Here is a 19925-nt window from a genome sequence, read left to right as displayed (position 1 = left end):
GCCTACTCTTGCACCTATTTTCTATGTTTCTATGTTTCCACCCATAAGGTTCAAGTATCTGTTGAGGGACCGACTGAAACTCGGGGCAGCCAACGCCAAGGCTCTGTGGGATGAGGACCACAGTCTAGGGTCCTTCCGCTGCTGGACATTGAGGGGCAGAATCTGGTGGGGACACCCCTCAAACAAGGGAAATAATATCACCCCAGGAGGCCACATGAATGGCAAGGGTGTTTTGTGCAAAGACAGGTGCTAATACGACTGAGTATTGTACTAGAACACACTTACAACACCCGAGACCCTGGTTCAATCCCAACTACGGGTGCTGTCTGTATGGAGTTTGTACGTTTACCCCGTGACCTGCGTGGGTTTTCTCCGAGATCTTCGGTTTCCTCCCACACTCCAAAGACGTAGAGCCTTGTAGGTTAATTGACTTGGTAAAAATGTAAATTGTCCCTAGTGTGTGTGTAGGGTGGAGTAAATGTGCGGGGATCATTGGTCGATGTGGACTCAGTAGGCCGAAGGCCCTGTTTCCACGCAATATCCCTACACTAAACTAAACTAAGAAGGTACTAAGAGTTTTTTTTGTGTGTATATTTAACTATGAATAAAGTTTAGTTTTAGTTTGGTTTATTGTCACGTGTACAGACCTAGGTACAGTCAAAAGCCTTTTGTTTATTTATGAAATATAAAAAATATAGGCCTCAGGAATCAATGCCAGCTTGCAGCATCAAATTGAGGAATGCCCTAACTTTGCATCTCTGATGGCAGTGGTAGAGGAAGATCTGAAAATGACGGATGGCAGTGGTAGAGCTGACCATGGGTGTCTCCAGGGTTGTAGGATGCCTGTGCGTGACTTTGTTTAACGTGGGGAGACTGGTGCACAGACAGCCACCACACCCCACGGTCCTTGACAGATCTGGGTCAGGATCCAGTGGCATGGAGTCCAAGACGACCGGAGACCCTTTTCTGCTGCAGCCTTCATCCGCCTTCCCAGCCGTTGTGACGGTCCACTAAGGTCAGCCATCGTCCTCCGCTTGTTCCACCGTTGAGGTCTTGGTTGGATTGCTCTTTGTCAGAGTCCTCCCCCTCGACTTTACTTCTGTGATAGACACAAAGTGCTGGAGTATCTCAGCGGGTCAGGCAGTTCCTCTGGAGAAAAGGAATGGGTGACGTTTTGGGTCGAGACCCTTCTTCAGACTGGGAGCCAGGGGAGAGGGAAACTAAACTAAGAGATATGAAGAGGTACAAAGGACAAATGGATGAAAGGTCGGCAAATCAAAGCCAGCAATGATGATCAAGGAATGGTGGAGCCCACAATGGTCCATTGTTGGTTGTGGAGAAGGGGATAGAAACGAGCAGGTCGGTTGTGGAACTAGTTTGATGACGTGGGTGGGGAAGGGACGGAGAGGAAGGGAAAGCAAGGACAATGATAAGGAAACATAGAACGGTTCATTGTTAGCTGAGGGGAAGGTGACAAGGTACAATCAGTAAAATTATTCATGAAAGTGAAACTAGTCAGAGAACCAGGGAGGGGGAGGGATGGAGAGAGAGGGGATGCAAGGGTTACTTAGAGTCTGACGAAGGATCTCGACCCGAAACGTCACCCGTTCCTTCTTTCCAGAGATGCTGCCTGTCCTGCAGAGTTACTCCAGCATTGTGTGTCTATCTTCAATATTTATACCATTGGGTCGTAAGCTGCCCAAGAGGAATACGAGATGCTGTTGCTCAAATTTGCGTGTGGTATCAGTCTGTCTCTGTGGGAGACCCAGGACAGAAAGGTCAATGTGGGTAAGAAATGGGAAGCTTCTGGGAGCTTCAACTGCTGTGTTTTTTGCGCTGCAAGTGCAACCACGTTTTTGAAGTGCAACACTAACACAAAGCACCCTCTGCAGATGGCAGCTGTGTTCATAATGGAGCGCTGGCTATCACAGGGTCTTCCCCACACCCGCGCCTAATATCCATCAAGTATGCTAAGCACTGCACGCCTGCACCCACTATTTGCATGCTTGTCGCCACTTCAGAAGCAGTCACATTTGAATATTTGCATGCACCATCCTACACACACTGGGGGCAATTTACAATTTTACCAAAGCCAATTAACCTACAAACCTGTACGCTTTGGCGGGTGGGAGAAAAAAAAGGAGCACCCGGGGAAAACGCACGCGCCCACAGGGAGGACGTGCAAACTCCATACAGACAGCACCCGTAGGCAGGATCGAACCTGGGTCACTGGGGCTGCGAGGCAACAACTCTACCACTCGATCCTAATTTGAGGAAGGACATTCTTGCTATTGAGGGAGTGCAGCGTAGGTTTACAAGGTTAATTCCCGGGATGGCGGGACTGACATATGCGGAGAGAATGGAGCAGCTGGGCTTGTACACTCTGGAGTTTAGAAGGATGAGAGGATATCTCATTGAAACATATAAGATTGTTAAGGGCTTGGACGCACTAGAGGCAGGAAACATGTTCCCGATGTTGGGGGAGTCCAGAACAAGGGGCCACAGTTTAAGAATAAGGGGTCAGCCATTTAGAACGGAGACGAGGAAACACTTTTTCTCACAGAGTTGTGAGTGTGGAATCCTCTGCCTCAGAGGGAGGTGGAGGCAGGTTCTCTGGATGCTTTCAAGAGAGAGCTAGATAGGGTTCTTAAAGATAGCGGAGTTAGGGGATATGGGGAGAAGGCAGGAATGGGGTACTGATTGGGGATGATCAGCCATGATCACATTGAATGGCGGTGCTGGCTCGATGGGCCAAATGGCCTACTCCTGCACCTATTGTCTATTGTCTATTGGATCACCATGCCGCCTCTGTAGGTTACGGAACTTGCAACGTTTTTCTTTTAAATTCAAATACCACAGTGTAACTTAGAAATAAAGTCATGCATTAATTCAGGTGTCTCAGCAGTGCTCCAAACCACTTCATGTGCAATGCTATTGTAGCTGCTTGTTCTGTAAGTATGCTGGAATGGAATGTTCCATTGATGCTGGAGCACAATATGGACCCGAATATCCCACCCCTGTACAATGGAGCGTAGGAAGGAACTGCAGATGCTGGTTTACACCAAAGATGGACAGCACTGTGTATCACTTGAGAATTCTAGTTTTTTTTTTATATATAGGCGGTCGCTGTGGCGCAGCGGTAGAGTTGCTGCCTCACAGTGAATGCAGCGCCGGAGACCCGGGTTCGATCCCGACTACGGGTGCTGTCTGTACGTTCTCCCCGTGACCTGTGTGGGTTTCCTCCGAGATCTTCGGTTACCTCCCACATGCCAAAGACGTACAGGTTTGTAAGTCAATTGGCTTGGTAAATGTAATAAATGGGGGGGGGACTTGATAGAGGTTTTTAAAATGATGAGAGGGATAGACAGAGTTGATGTGGACAGGCTTTTCCCTTTTGAGAATAGGGAAGATTCAAACAAGAGGACATGACTTCAGAATTAAGGGACAGAAGTTTAGGGGTAACATGAGGGGGAACTTCTTTACTCAGAGAGTGGTAGCGGTGTGGAATGAGCTTCCAGTGGAAGTGGTGTGGGCAGGTTCATTGGTATCATTTAAAAATAAATTGGATAGGCATATGGATGAGAAGGGAATGGAGGGTTATGGTATGAGTGCAGGCAGGTGGGACTAAGTTAAAAAAAAAGTTGTTCGGCACGGACTTGTAGGGCCGAGATGGCCTGTTTCCATGCTGTAATTGTTATATGGTTATATGGTTAAATGTCCCTAGTGGTTGTAGGATAGCGTTAGTGTGCGGGGATCGCTGGTCTGCGCGGACCCAGTGGGCCGAAGGGCCTGTTTCCGCGCTGTATCTCTAAGCTAAACTAATACTAAACTAAACCCCAAAGAGGGCAGACCCAACCTTGGTTTAAAACACAAGAAAAAAAACACATATAGGAGAAGACATCTTGGCTCTCTGTGCCCACTCCGCCATTCAAACATGGTTAGACACAAAATGCTGGAGTAACTCAGCAGGACAGGCAGCATCTCTGGAGAGAAGGAATGGGTGACGTTTCAGGTCGAGATGCTGCCTGTCCCATTGAGTTACTCCAGCATTATGTGTCTACCTTTGGTACAAACCAGCATCTGCAGTTCCTTCGTACACATTCAACCATCGTTGATCCTTTACCTCAGGACCATTAGTTCTAGCTTCATATCCCTTGACATCTTCTTCTTCTTCTTGCGTATGGCGTGCACAGCCCAACGTTGGAGGACAACTTGTTCTATTTCATCCTATTTGATTGTGCACGCCGGGCTGATTGCATTCATCGAAACATGGCGGACCCGGTGAAGTGTGTGTGCGCAGGGTAGTGTTGGTGTGCGGGGATCGCTGGCCAACGTGGACTCGGTGGACTAAAGGTCCTCTGTATCTCCAAACTAATCTAAAGGTACATGTCGAGGAGAGATTTAGAGGGATACGGGCCAAACGCAGGCAGGTGGGACAAGTGTAGATGGGGCATGTTGGTCAGCATGGACAAGATGGCAGAAAGGACCTGTTTCTACACGGTATAATTCTATAACTCAGCGTGCATTGGATCGGAATAAGAGCACCTCTTTCAGCGTAGCGCTCCAATGGTTCTACTCTGGGAAAGTTAGCCTGCATTTTATACTGGGACAAATCCCCCACTCTCTGACTGTTGGATAGAGATCAGACTTACACAAAGTGATTAGAATCCATAGTCTTTTACTAGCAACTCTGCAGAGGTAACTCAAAGAGCTTTCATCTCAGCATGTATACTATGAGTGACACTAATATACACTGACTCAGAAAGGAGATTATACTACCCATTGAATATGGCAGTAACTCACAGGTAGGCAGAGGAACCATTATTGCCATTATTATCATCTAGCACCAATTTTGATTACTTGCGTTATACGAAGGAACTACAGATGCTCGTTAAACCAAAGATAGAACAAAAAAGCCGGAGTAACTCAGCGGGGCCGGCAGTATCTCTGGAGAGAAGGAATGGGCGACGTTTCGGGTCGAGACCCTTCTTCAGGCCCAATCTCACGTCACCCATTCCTCCTCTCCAGAGACGTTGCCTGTCCCACTGAGCCACCCCAGCTTTTTGTGTCTATTAAATGCTCGCTGCCTCATTTAAAATGGTGCTTAGAATTTATGGTGCGAAGTAAATCAGTTTGAGACGTACTGCAGCAAGCAGTCCTTTACATTGGGTGCCAGGCCACCTCACGGTGTGCTCTTTCCCCCCAGAGCGTTTCGTTGCATTTGTGGTCAACCTGAAGCTGGTATTTTCATTGAGCCCGGATACTTGCTTAGCACGAGGCTGAGAGCCACAGCTGCCAGCTGACGGGACCCTTAGTCCTCTGCTGAGGCGCCGCACGCTCACCTGACCACAGGCCTGTGCTGCCACCGGACGCTCGCAGTGTGACTCGGGTGCGGAGAGCGCAGAAGGACGTGGCCAGCGGTTGGGGTGACCACATGAAGTACCCGTCCTCATGCTGCCAGCCATGGAAACTGGCCAACAAACAACACATTACGCAACCCAGCTCGCAACAGCCAGCAGTCTCTATCGCACCTGCCGCAGCAGATGCCACCTCCGCCTCCAAGCAGTAGCAGAACATTGAGCACAAAGGTGCTTGTTCCAAGGTGAAAGCGCCTCTGATGTTTAGCGTCCGTCCCTGACTGACCTTTGAACCATGTCCCTTGCTCAATGTGTATGCGAGTCTGACATCACTTACAGAGGGCATGGCCACCCATGTACTGAAGGGATTACTGACTGGTGGGACGTTAGAATTGTACTGGATGCCTGCAATAGATTGTATTCTCAACGAGTAGGAAAGGAACTGCAGATGCCGGTTTAAACAGAAAACAGACACAAAAAAGCTGGAGTAACTCAGCGGGTCAGGCAGCATCTCCAGAGAAAAGGAATGGGTGATCTATTGGATGCAATCAACTCGACGTGCACAAACAAATAGATCAAATAGGACACGTTGTCCTACAACTTTAGGTTTTGCACGCCATACGCAAGAAGAAAGGGGTCGAGATTGAAGAAGTGGTTACTGGATTGGTAACTAGTTTTGTTTTATTTACAGCCACCCAAGAGGGCAGACACCCGTCATAGGTCGTTGGTAAAACCTGCTTGGTCTCCTTTCCAGAGCTAAGGTCACATTAGCTTTCTGCATTGTGCTTCAGTGTGCACACACCTCTTGTGTTTGTGTCTATTCAGAGGCTGACATCCAAGTCACGGCTGAGTCATTCATGAAATGGTGGTCTTGACACTTTTCATCCATATATCTGAGATCCTCTTCAACATCCTCCAGTTGCACAACGCTGGCCCTCCATGAGACCTTGGGAACTGTGAGCCACCTCTTTCAGAACCTCTTCTCGCGGAAGCCAGATACCCACCAATGAATATGTAGCTAGAACTCTCAGATTCAGATTCAGATTCAATTTTAATTGCCATTGTCAGTGTACAGTACAGAGACAACGAAATGCATTTAGCATCTCCCTTGAAGAGCGACATAGCAAACGATTTGATTAAAAAATAATAATAATAAGTGTCCGGGGGGGGGTGGTGGTGATTGGCAGTCCTTAAGTATATCAAAACTTTAGGGCAACACTGTGGTGCAGCAGTAGAACATCTGCCTCTCAGCGCCAGAGACCCGGGCGCTGATTGGCAGTCACCGAGGTACATTGTTGAGTAGAGTGACAGCCGCCGGTTGAGTAGAGTAGACAGCCGTTGTTGAGTAGAGTGACAACTCTACCTCGGATGTAGCTGACGTATACAGCTATCTCAGCTATGGATGTGAAAGACCTCATCCATCTCAGAGCTAGATGGTGTGAGGACCATCAGTCCTGCTCCTGAGGTAAAAAAAAAATAGCCCTGGTTGAATGAAGAAGTGGGCACAGAAAGCTAACGGGCCTGTCCCAATTACGCCATTTTTTCCGGCGACTTGCCGGCACCCGTCATAGGTCGCTGCAGGTCGCCAAAAATGTTCAACGTGTTGAAAATTCAGCGGCGATTAGAAAGACGCTACGATTCTTTGGCCGACTGAAGAGATGACTCACGACCGTACAGGCGACAACCTGGCGACATGTCGCGGGGTGACGCCTGTATGGTCGTGAGTAGTCGCCCAAGAGTCGTACCTTGTTCTGGTCGCCGCTGGATTTCATCATCCAAGTGGCCCTTTATTCCTTTCTCCTTATATTCTTGTCCACAATCCCCTAATATGCATCCATGCGCATGACTTCAAACTCTTCCTTGGGTGGAGAAGTTTCTTCTGAATTCTGCGTTGGATTGTTCAGTGCCGACTTTGCAATAAGTTTACATTTAAAAGACACTCACAGATAGTTACATGGACAGGGTAGGTTTGGAGGCATATGGACCAGAAGCGGGCAAATGTGACCAGCTAGGAGGTGGCACCTTGGGCATCAAGGATAAGCTGTGCTGGAGGGCTCATCTCCTTTCTAAAGGAACGGCCTTTTATTCTGAGGCTATGGCCTCTGGTCCAAGTGGAAACATCCTTTCACCATTCACTCTATCCAGGCCTTTCACTATTCGGTAAGTTTCAATGAGGTTCCCCCCTCATCCTTTAGTTTTTTTAGTTTTAGAGCTACAGCTCGGAAGCAGGCCCTTCAGCCCGCCGAGTCCGCGCCGACCAGCGATCCCCGCACCTTAACACTATCCTACACACACTAGGGTCCATTTTTACATTTACCAAGCCAATTAACCTACAAACTCTTTGGAGCGTGGGAGGAAACCGAAGATCCCGGTGAAAACCCACGCAGGTCACGGGGAGAACTTACAAACTCCGTACGGACAGCACCCGTAGTCGGGATCGAACCCGGGACTCCGGCGCTGCAAGTGCTGTAAGGCAGCAACTCTACCGCTGCGCCACCGTGCTGCCCTAATCCTTCTAGCCAGAAAGATGGTAGCTCTATCTTGGACGTGATCAGCTGATGCAGGATGTCGAAGCTGCCCGCTGTAGGCAGTTCAAGCTCACCAGCTCCTCCAAGTGGAACTAGGGTGCAATTGCAACACGTGAAGAAACTGCTTGAAATTATACACCTCACTGCCTCGAAACCCCAGTCTGAACAAAACTAAGAAACCTAGAATTGTTCTGTGCTCATTATCAACTAGTGGTACCTCAACAACAGAACACCACGGTCCACCTCTTACACGATGGAGAGAAGCAATGTGCGACGTTTCGGGTCGAGACCCTTCTTCAGACATCCCGACCCGAAACGTCGCCCATTCCTTCTCTCCATAGATGCTGCCTCACCCGCTAAGTTACTCCAACATTTTGTGTCTACCTTCTATTTTGCCAGCATCTGCAGTTCATTCTTACACCTCTTCTTACACGACTATGGACTTGTAATTTCTTAATGTGATTTTGCCCTAACGGGATGTTTTTTGCATAGTCTTTTTTGCTCATTTTACTGTCTTGGAGAATTCAGTACGCCTTCTATCTACTTCTGATGCGCCCAAGCCGACCAAAAGCCCCTCATCCATCCCCAATCCCATTCTCCCTCTTGCATCCATTCACTTCCCAGTCTCCTGCTTCCCGAGGGACAAAACTTCAATAACTGTAATTAACATACAGTCAACACATCAAGACAAGGCGCGAGACAAAAGGATTGAAGAGTCACAGACTTATGCAGTGTGGAAACAGGCCCTTCAGCCCACATTGCCCACACTGATCAACATGTCCCATCTACACTAGTGCCGCCTGCCTGCGTTTGGCCCATATCCCTCTAAACCTGTCCTATCCACGTACTTGTCTAATGGTCACAGTGAGAACGTACAAACTTCCTACAGATGGCACCCGTAGTCGGGATCGAAACCCCGTCTCCGGCGCTGCAAGCAATGCAAGGCAGCAACTCTACCGATGTGCCACTGTGCTGCCCATCTGCTTTCACTGCTGCTCCTGGCAGCCCAGTCCAGGCACTCACCACCCAGTGTGGCTGTATCACGCATCTCCTTTAACCTTTCTCCCTTTGACATTAAAGCTCTACCCTCTAGTCTCTGACATTTTACTCTTAGGGAGGGGGGGGGGGGGGGGGGGGGGGGGGGGGGGGAGGGTTCTGACCATCTCCCCTATCTAAGATGATCAGCCATGATCACATTGAATGGTGGTGCTGGCTTGAAGGGCTGAATGGCCTACTCCTGCACCTAATGTCTCACAATTTTATGCCCTTCTATCAGGTCTCCCCTAAACATCCAACACTTAAACCATCCAAGTTTGTCCATGTAGCTAATGCCCTCAACGCCGGCAGCATTCTGGTAAACCTCTTCCACATTCTCTCCGAAGCCTCCGCATCTTTCCTGTAAAGTGGTGACCGGATAAACACATAAACACACAATAAACACACCCAATCCTGAACTCCTTAACCTGAACAACTCAACCATCCTATCACCAACTAAAGAGCAGTCCCGAGCTACTATCTACCTCATAAGAGACCCTCCGACTATCTTTAATCGGACTGTATGACTTTATCCTGCACTAAGCGTTATTCCCTTTATCATGTATCTGTACATTATGGATGTAATCATGTCTTGTCTTCCCACTGACTGGTTAGCACACAGCACAATGCTTTCCGCTGTTCCTCAGCACACGTGACAATAAGCTAAAATGAACTCTTATCAGATGGCCAGGACTATATTTCTTTAGCTAACGGTTATGTGTTATTTGCACTTTATCTGTTTATTGATTCATGTGTGTATATATTTATATAATGGCATATGGACACACTGATCTGTTTTGTAGTAAATGCCTACTATGTTCTGTTGTGCTGAAGCAAAGCAAGAATTTTATTGTTCTATCAGGGACACATGACAATAAACTCTCTTGAACTTCAACGGTGGCGCAGCAGTAGAGTTGCTGCCTCACAGCGCCAGAGACCTGGGTTCGAATCCGACTACGGGTGCTGTCCGTACGGAGTTTGTACGTTCTCCCCGTGACCTGCGTGGGTTTTCACTGGGATATCCGGCTGCCTCCCACGTTCCAAAGACGTACAGGTTTGTGGGCTAATTGGCTTGGTGTAAATGTAAAACTGTCCTGGTGTGTGCAGGATAGTGTCGGTGCGCGGGGATCGCTGGTCGGCACGGACTGGGTCGGTCGAAGGGCCTGTTTCCCTGCCGTTTTGGAGATTGGGAGGGGATTGAGAGGGGATCTTATAGAAACTTACAAAATTCTTAAGGGGTTGGACAGGCTAGATGCAGGAAGATTGTCCCCGATGTTAGGGAAGTCCAGGACAAGGTAGCACAGCTTAAGGATAAGGGGGAAATCCTTTAAAACCGAGATGAGAAGAACTTTTTTCACACAGAGAGTGGTGAATGTCTGGAACTCTCTGCCACAGAGGGTAGTTGAGGCCAGTTCATTGGCTATATTTAAGAGGGAGTTAGATGTGGCCCTTGTGGCTAAGGGGATCAGGGGGTATGGAGAGAAGGCAGGTACGGGATACTGAGTTGGATGATCAGCCATGATCATATTGAATGGCGGTGCAGGCTCGAAGGGCCGAATGGCCTACTCCTGCACCTAATTTCTATGTTTCTATGTATCTATGTACCTCTCGAGACTAAACCATAAACTGCAACACTGTTCAGCCACTGTACAAACTGCTCTAGTTAACCACGTGTTGATAAGCCGACAATCGTTGGTGTGGTTTACCCCACTTAATGTACCCTGTCCAATATCAGCGGGCAGTTCTCTGCCTCCTTACACTGCCCACAGTTACAGCATTAAAATTCACATTGGCCCTACCTGCACCGGCAGCTGCTGGCTTGGATCAATACTGGAAAGGAGAGAGAGTTTAGGCCCAGGTTCTTACAGAACCGTTACAATCACAGCTCCTCCCTTCTCCCCTCACACTATTGAGAAAGGCTTTGTTTCTTCTTTTAGTTTGACAAAGATCCCTCCTCCTGCCCCTTCAGATTCTAAACAGCGTTATCGCAAACTATTCTTGCTATTTTCTCGACAAGCTGGAGGGGGTTTTATTGTCATGTGCACTAAGTACGCCTTGATGGCCCAAGTCTTTGTCAAGTTTACTGAGGGAACAATCACTAACCCTGAAAACAGCCACAGAGTTTTCATCTGAGGAAGAAGTGTATGAGTAGACGGGCTGATGATGATCTCAGGCCCGTTCGAGGCCTGTGCTCACTCATCTGACCCCGTCACACATTTCATGCCAGACTCTCTCACACACCCACCAGTCTCACAGCAAGAGGAGGGAAACTATCCCAACACGAGGATGTCGCCAGGTCTAGAGCAACTGACAATGTTGTCAACGTTGAGTTATTGCTTGTATTAGGGTATTTGAGATATGCTCTACACAATGGTGAACAAAATACGTCCTTCTCCGAGTACAATTTGAAAATATTTATACCAGAGGAGTAAGAAATTCCATCACAGGGAGCTGAAAGAAAAATACGTTTTCCTCATTTACAAGAAAACTCCTGTCTGTCAGTTGCTTCATTTTGTCAAAGTAGGGAGAGGTTGGGTAGGCTGGATCTCTATTCCCTGGTGATCCCCTGGTGATATCTTACTCGTGAGTAAGGCAAGGCAGCGCCTTTACCACCTCAGGCAATTGAGGAAATTCAGAGTGTCTCCGAGGATCCTCCAGTGCTTCTACGCAGCGGCGGTGGAAAGCATCTTGTCCGGGAACATTACCATCTGGTTTGGGAATTGCTCTGCCAAGGACAAGAAGGCTCTGCAGAGAGTAGTGCGTTCAGCCGAACGCACTATGGGAACTTCACTCGCCCCCCTGCAGGAACTATACAACAGGAGGTGCAACTCCAGAGCAAATAAAATCATGGGAGACCCCTTCCACCCCTGCAACGGACTGTTCCAGCTGCTACGGTCAGGCAAACGCCTCCGTTGCCATGCGGTGAGAACGGAGAGGTTGAGAAGGAGTTTCTTCCCGGAGGCAATTCGGACTGTAAACGCCTATCTCACCAGGGACTAACTCTACAGAACGTTTTTCCTTCCATTATTTATTATTTAAAAGAATATGTGTGTTATGATTGTGTTTATAATTTGTTTGGTTGTTTTGTTGTTTGTCTTTTGCACAAAAGTCCGCGAGCATTGCCACTTTCATTTCACTGCACATCTCGTATGTGTATGTGACAAATAAACTTGACTTGACTTGACTTGACTTGACTTGGAGCGCAGGAGGATGAGGGGCGATCTCATAGAGGTGCATAAGATCATGAGAGGAATTGATCGGGTAGACGCACAGAGTCTCTTGCCCAGAGTAGGTGAATCGAGGACCAAAGGACATAGGTTTAAGGTGAAGGGGAAAAGATTGAATAGGAATCAGAGGGATAACTTTTTCACACAAAGGGTGGTGGGTGTATGGAACAGGCTGCCAGAGGAGGCAGTTGAGTCTGGGACTATCCCAACATTTAAGAAGCAGTTATGCCCCTGGTCCCACTTAGGAAACCTGAACGGAAACCTCTGGAGACTTTGCGCCCCAACCAAGGTTTCCGTGCGGTTCCCAGAGGTTGCAGGTAGTGGAAGCAGGTCGGGAGACTGACAAAAACCTCCGGGAACCGCACGGAAACCTTGGGTGGGGCACAAAGTCCATTCAGGTTTCCTAAGTGGGACCAGGGGCATTAGACAGCTACATGGATAGGACAGGTTTGGAGGGATATGGATCAAATGCTTATGGGTGGAACTAGTGTAGCTGGGACATGTTGGCCGGTGTGGGCACGTTGGGCCGAAGGGCCAGTTTGCACACTGTATCACTCTATGACTATAATCTCCAGTCTACCACTCTGTGACCGCATTGCCCAGTCATCACCACAAGACGTAGTGGTTATTTTCAAACAGGTCACAGGTTTCACCAAAGGTTGGGGGAGCAGACACATGGGGCACTGCTCCCTCTGAGTTAGGTAGCGGGGTCAAGGAAAAAGCGTTCACGTCGCGACCCCGTTTCCACCAATCTTTACAGCGCCACGCACAAGCAGCACAAGGCAGACACCATTGTATGCAGATGCCGAGACGTGTGTGTTCAGCTCTGGGCTGAACTGCTTCTAATCTTGCGTGTGTTCAAGAAGGAACTGCAGATGCTGTAGAAGCGGAGGTAGACAAAATTGCTGGAGAAACTCAGTGGGTGCGGCAGCATCTATGGAGCGAAGGAAAGAGGCAACGTTTCGTCCCACGGGACGAAACGTTGCCTCTTTCCTTCGCTCCATAGATGCTGCCGCACCCGCTGAGTTTCTCCAGCAATTTCGTCTACCTTCTAATCTTGTATGTGGACTCGATAAGAAGAAGTCAGGTACCATCCCGATTTGAAACCGCCTCACCAGTCCTTCATTGCCCACAGTTCTGGTCGCCCCATTATAGGAAGGATGTGGAGGCTTTGGAGAGAGCACAGCTCAGGTGTTACCAGCAGGGTTCTTGGTTTCTTGGTCCTCCAAAATATTCCAAATGGAATTTAAACTGGAGGTGGTGAAGGGAGGGTGATGGGTGCCTGTTTTCAAGGGCGTTCGGCCGAACGCATTATGGGAACTTCACTCGCCCCCCCTGCAGGAACTATACATCAGGAGGTGCAACTCCAGAGCCAATAAAATCATGGGAGACCCCTTCCATCCCTGCAACGGACTGTTCCAGCTGCCACGGTCAGGCAAACGCCTCCGTTGCCATGCAGTGAGAGCGGAGAGGTTGAGAAGGAGTTTCTTCCCAGAGGCCATTAGGACTGTAAATCCTAGCCCACCAGGGACTAACTCTACTGAACCACTCTGCTGCTTTTTTTAAAAGTGCCGTTTTTTTTCCCTTTTTCCTTCCGCCCACAATATTTAATATGTAAAAGAATATGTGATTCTGTTCCATTCTGTTTGTAGTTTGTTTGGCTGTTTGTTTGTTTGTTTGTCCTTTTGCACAAAGTCCGCGAGCATTGCCACTTTTCATTTCACTGCACATCTCGTCTGTGTATGTTCAAGAAGGAACTGCAGATGCTGGAGTATCGGAGGTAGACAAAATAGCTGGAGAAACTCAGCGGGTGCAGCAGCATCGATGGAGCGAAGGAAAGAGGCAACGTTTCGTCCCGTAAACTTGACTTGACTTGACTTGACATTAGATACAAGGGAAGCCTGGTCTATCTTGGATTGTTTTCTCTGCAGCTTCGGAGGTTGAGGAGAGTGTTGATAGAGGTTTATAAAATGATGAGGGGTATAGACAGGGTGGTTGTCAGAACCTTTTCCCTGGGTGGAAGTGTCAAAGACTGGAGGACACAGCTTTAAGGTAAGCAGAGATTCTATTGGACTGTAAACGCCTTTCTCACCAGGGACTAACTGTACAGAACGTTTTTCCTTCTATTATTTATTATGTAAAATAATATGTGTTATGATTGTGTTTATAATTTGTTTGGTTGTTTTGTTGTTCCGCGAGCATTGCCACTTTCATTTCACTGCACATCTCGTATGTGTATGTGACAAATAAACTTGACTTGACTTGACTTGACTTGACTATTGGGATGCGTTACCGCATGGCTTGGCAACAGCTCCACACAAGACCACAGGAAACTGCAAAGAATTGTGGACGCAGCCCTGATCATCCGGGCAAACCAACCTCCCTCCCTCCCATTGACTCCATCTACACCTCACGCTGCCTCGGCAAGTCCACCAGCATAAACAAGGGTCAGTCTCGCCCCAGGCACTCCCTCTTCTCCCTTCTCCCATCGGGCAAGAGGTACAGAAGTGTGGAAACGCACACCTCCAGATTCAGGGACAGTTTCCTCCCAGACGTCATCGGGAAAATGAGCCATCCCATCACCAACTCGAGAGCGGCCCTGACCTACCTTCTACCTAATTGGAGATACAAGCTCCAGTGACAACAGTACAGGACACAAAGTGCTGGAGTAACTCAGCGGGTCAGGCAGCATCTCTGGAGAATATGGATAGTAGGCATTTGAAGTCGACACCCTACTTCAGACCCTTCATTAGTACGAAACCATCTTACAACGCCAGAGACCCGGGTTCAACCCCGAATACAGGTACTGTCTGTACGGAGTTTGTACGTTCTCCCTGTGACATCCGGGAGCTCTTGTTTCCTCCCACACTCCAGAATGACGAAAACTAATGGCATGTTGGTCTTCATAACAAGAGGAGTTGAGTATAGGAGCAAAGAGTTGTTAATAAATAAATAATTCTTTAAGATATTAAAATGCTGCCACTCATTAAATAAAAGATCAGCAGCCACTCGGGAGTGGAATTCGTTGGATTGTTCCCTGGTGAGACCACACCTGGAGTATTGTGTGCAGTTTTGACCTCCAAATTTGAGGAAGGACATTCTTGCTATTGAGGGGGTGCAGCATAGGATTAATTCCCGGGATGGCAGGACGGTCATATGTTGAAAGAATAGAGCGACTGAGTTCGTATACACTGGAGTTTAGAAGGATGAGAGGATATCTTATTGAAACATATAAGAATATTAAGGGATTGGACACGTTAGAGGCAGGAAACATGTTCCCGATGTTGGGGGAGTCCAGAACCAGGGGCCACAGTTTAAGTATAAGGGATAGGCCATTTAGAACGGAGATGAGGAAAAACGTTTTCACCCAGAGAGTTGTGAATCTGCAGAATTCTCTGCCTCAGAAGGCAGTGGAGGCTGATTCTCTGGATGCTTTCAAGAGAGAGTTAGATAGAGCTCTTAAAAATAGCAGAGTCAAGGGATATGGGGAGAAGGCAGGAACGGGGTATTGATTGCGGATGATCAGCCATGATCACATTGAATGGCGGTGCTGGCTCGAAGGGGCGAATGGCCTGTTTCTGCACTGTATCTCTAAACTAATCGATTGCATCATGTCGGGAAGGGTTGTAATAGATTATGATAACCAGGAGGGGGCAGCAGAAACTGATGGTTGGTTTCCATTCGCTGTGTGTAATATCCTGCCTGTGACTGATGTTCCCTGTGTTGCACTGGTGTCCCAACAGCAGTCAGCAGGTGCCATTCACTGGCAGATGCAGCCAGTATGCTTCCATAAGACATAGGAGCAGAATTACGCCCCTGTCCCACTTAGGAAACCCGAACGGAAACCTCTGGAGACTTTGTGCCCCACCCAAAGTTTCTGTGCGGTTCCCGGAGGTTTCTGTCAGTCTCCCTACCTGCTTCCACTACCTGCAACCTCCGGCAACTACCTGCAACCTAATGGAACCACACAGAAACCTAGGGTGGGGCGCAAAGTCTCCCGAGGTTTCTGTTCAGGTTTCCTAAGTGGGACAGGGGCATTAGGCACTTCGGCCCATCAAGTCTACCCCGCCATTCAATCATGGATGATCTATCTTTCCCTCTCAACCCCATTCTCCTGCCTTCTCCCCATAACCCCCCGACACCCTTACTAATCAAGAACCTATCAATCTCTTTTTCTAAAATACCCAATGACTGATTCCACAGATTCATCATCCTCTGGCCAAAGAAATTCCTCCTCATTAATCCCGCTAAACAGGGATGTGGCCGATTTGTTCTCATAATCAGAGATTGACACCAGCTCCGGATATAACACGGAACGGTACATCATGGTGGCGCAGCGGTAGAGTTGCTGCCTTACCATCGCTGGAGACCCAGGTTCAATCCAGACTGCGGGCACTGTCTGAACATAGAAACATAGAAACATAGAAATTAGGTGCAGGAGTAGGCCATTCGGCCCTTCAAGCCTGCACCGCCATTCAATATGATCATGGCTGATCATCCAACTCAGTATCCCGTACCTGCCTTCTCTCCATACCCTCTGATCCCCTTGGCCACAAGGGTCACATCTAACTCCCTCTTAAATATAGCCAATAAACTGGCCTCAACTACCTTCTGTGGCAGAGAGTTCCAGAGATTCACCACTCTCTGTGTGAAAAAAGTTCTCCTCATCTCGGTTTTAAAGGATTTCCCCCTTATCCTTAAGCTGTGACCCCTTGTCCTGGACTTCCCCAACATCGGGAACAATCTTCCTGCATCTAGCCTGTCCAACCCCTTGAGAATTTTGTAAGTTTCTATAAGATCGCCTCTCAATCTCCTAAATTCTAGAGAGTATAAACCAAGTCTATCCAGTCTTTCTTCATAAGACAGTCCTGACATCCCAGGAATCAGTCTGGTGAACCTTCTCTGCACTCCCTCCATGGCAATAATGTCCTTCCTCAGATTTGGAGACCAAAACTGCATGCAATACTCCAGGTGTGGTCTCACCAAGACCCTGTACAACTGCAGTAGAACCTCCCTGCTCCTATACTCAAATCCTCTTGCTATGAAAGCCAACATACCATTCGCTTTCTTTACTGCCTGCTGCACCTGCATGCCTACCTTCAATGATTGGTGTACCATGACACCCAGGTCTCGCTGCATCGCCCCCTTTCCCAATCGGCCACCATTTAGATAATAGTCTGCTTTCCTTTTTTTGCCACCAAAATGGATAACCTCACCTTTATCCACATTATACTGCATCTGCCAAACATTTGCCCACTCACCCAGCCTATCCAAGTCACCTTGCAGTCTCCTAGCATCCTCCTCACACCTAACACTGCCCCCCAGCTTAGTGTCATCCGCAAACTTGGAGATATTGCCTTCAATTCCCTCATCCAGATCATTAATATATATTGTAAATAGCTGGGGTCCCAGTACTGAGCCTTGCGGTACCCCACTAGTCACTGCCTGCCATTGTGAAAAGGACCCGTTTACTCCTACTCTTTGCTTCCTGTTTGCCAGCCAGTTCTCTATCCACATCAATACTGAACCCCCAATGCCATGTGCTTTAAGTTTGTATACTAATCTCTTATGTGGGACCTTGTCGAAAGCCTTCTGGAAGTCCAGATACACCACATCTACTGGTTCTCCCCTATCCACGCTACTAGTTACATCCTCGAAAAATTCTATAAGATTCGTCAGACATGATTTACCTTTCGTAAATCCATGCTGACTTTGTCCAATGATTTCACCACTTTCCAAATGTGCTGCTATCCCATCTTTAATAACTGACTCTAGCAGTTTCCCCACTACCGATGTTAGACTAACTGGTCTGTAATTCCCCGTTTTCTCTCTCCCTCCCTTCTTAAAAAGTGGGGTTACGTTTGCTACCTGCCAATCCTCTGGAACTACTCCAGAATCTAAAGAGTTTCTAAAGACTCCAGAATCTAAAGAGAGAACGGAGTTTGAACGTTCTCCCCGTGATCGCGTGGGTTTTCTCCGGGTGCTCAGGTTTCCCTCGCACATTCCAAAGACGTGCAGGTTTGTAGGTTCCATATAACCATATAACAACTACAGCACGGAAACAGGCCATCTCGGCCCTGCTCGTCCGTGTCGAACACTTACTCTCACCTAATCCCATCTACCTGCACTCAGACCATAACCCTCCATTCCTTTCCCGTCCACATACCTACTAGGTTCATTGGCTTCTGTGAAATTGTAAGTGGTCCCTAATGTGTAGGATAGTGCTGATGTACGGGGTGATCGCTGGTCGGTACGGGCTCGGTGGGCCGAAGGGCCCGTTACCCCACTGTATCTCTAAAGTAAACTAAACTGATAAGACCTTATCCGAAGCCTTCAAAAACTTAAATCTACTCCGATTAATTCTATTGTCAGGTCTTCAAAGGACTCCATCAGACTAATCAAATATGACTGCCCTTTTCCAAATCCGTCTGGCCCGACTTACTGCTATTATCATTTTCTTGGTGTTCTTCAATTCTTTTCCAACGTTGACATTTCTAACATCATCTGTTTCTCTTTGCTTTTCCTTTTGTGTAGTTGCTCGCTGGTTTCCTGATTTGAAGATATGAATTAATTGGCAAAATTGGGCATGATAGATACTGATCCTTAATAATTCTCAAGGATGAATCTTGTGCCTTTGCCCAAAACCAACATCTTCACATCATCATTGTGTGTTTTCATGGAAACAGAGAAACATAGAAAATAGGTGCAGGAGTAGGCCATTCGGCCCTTCGAGCCAGCACCGCCATTCAATATGATCACAGCTGATCATCCAAAATCAGTACCCTGTTCCTGCCTACTCCCCATATGATATCCCTCGATTCCGTTAGCCCCGAGAGCTATATCTAACTCTCTCTTGAAAACATCCAGTGAATTGGCCTCCAGTGCCTTCTGTGGCAGAGAATTCCACACATTCATAACTCTCTGGGTGAAAAAGTTTTTCCACATCTCAGTCCTAAATGGCCTACCCCTTATACTTAAACTGTGACCCCTGGTTCTGGACTCCCCCAACATCAGGAACATTTTTCCTGCATCTAGTGTGTCAATGTGGTCCTTGTTTTTCCAACTTCGAGCTCCAATGGCTGGGCTAAAACACAAAATGTCTTCCTGTTGAGCTGTGACCAACTCATTCTGAGTTATCTCATCGCATCAGGCAACAGAATGATTTATTGGACATGGCAACGAAGGTAGATAAAAAAGGTGTCACTAAACTAAAGTGCAGGAGCAGGCCCTTCGACCCATAGCATCTGCAGGTCCCCAAGACCTCCTCACCCGCGGACTAGCCAGGGGTCACCAGAGAGACCATGGGGCACTGGGTGAGTTGTGGAGCAGCACACTGCCAACATCACCCCCACTAACACCAACTTCCAGACACAAGAAACTGCAGATGCTGGAATCCAGAACAAAACACAAAGTGCTGGAGGAACTGATCACCCGGGAGAAGGGTGCCGGTCCGAAACATCATCTGCCCATTCCCTCCGCAGATGCTGCCTGACCGGCTGAGTTCCTCGTCGCAAGTCCACACCGACAAATGATCACCCCGTACACTAGCACCACCCTCCTACACACCAGGGACAATTTTACCGAAGCCAATTAACCTACAACACTTGCACGGTTAAGTGGTTTAGTGATTTTAGAAATACAGTGTGGGAAACAGGCCCTTCGGCCCACCAAGCCCACACCGACCAGCGATACCTGCATGTCCAACACACACTAGGGACAAATAATATTTATACCAAGCCAATTAACCCACAAACATAGAAACATAGAAACATAGAAAT

The 19925-nt window shown here is 47.9% G+C and overlaps 1 protein-coding gene across 5 annotated transcripts in view; it reads right to left on the bottom strand.

Annotated features, from left to right (window-relative positions):
• Window positions 1–19925, bottom strand: part of tbkbp1 (TBK1 binding protein 1) — a 110326-nt gene that overhangs the window by 51557 nt on the left and 38844 nt on the right. The window lies entirely within an intron of this gene.

The sequence above is a fragment of the Leucoraja erinacea genome, chromosome 27, assembly GCF_028641065.1.
Source record: "Leucoraja erinacea ecotype New England chromosome 27, Leri_hhj_1, whole genome shotgun sequence".
NCBI lineage: Eukaryota > Metazoa > Chordata > Chondrichthyes > Rajiformes > Rajidae > Leucoraja > Leucoraja erinaceus.
Note: the sequence above shows the minus strand (reverse complement) of the source record. Positions and strands in the feature narration are given on the sequence as shown.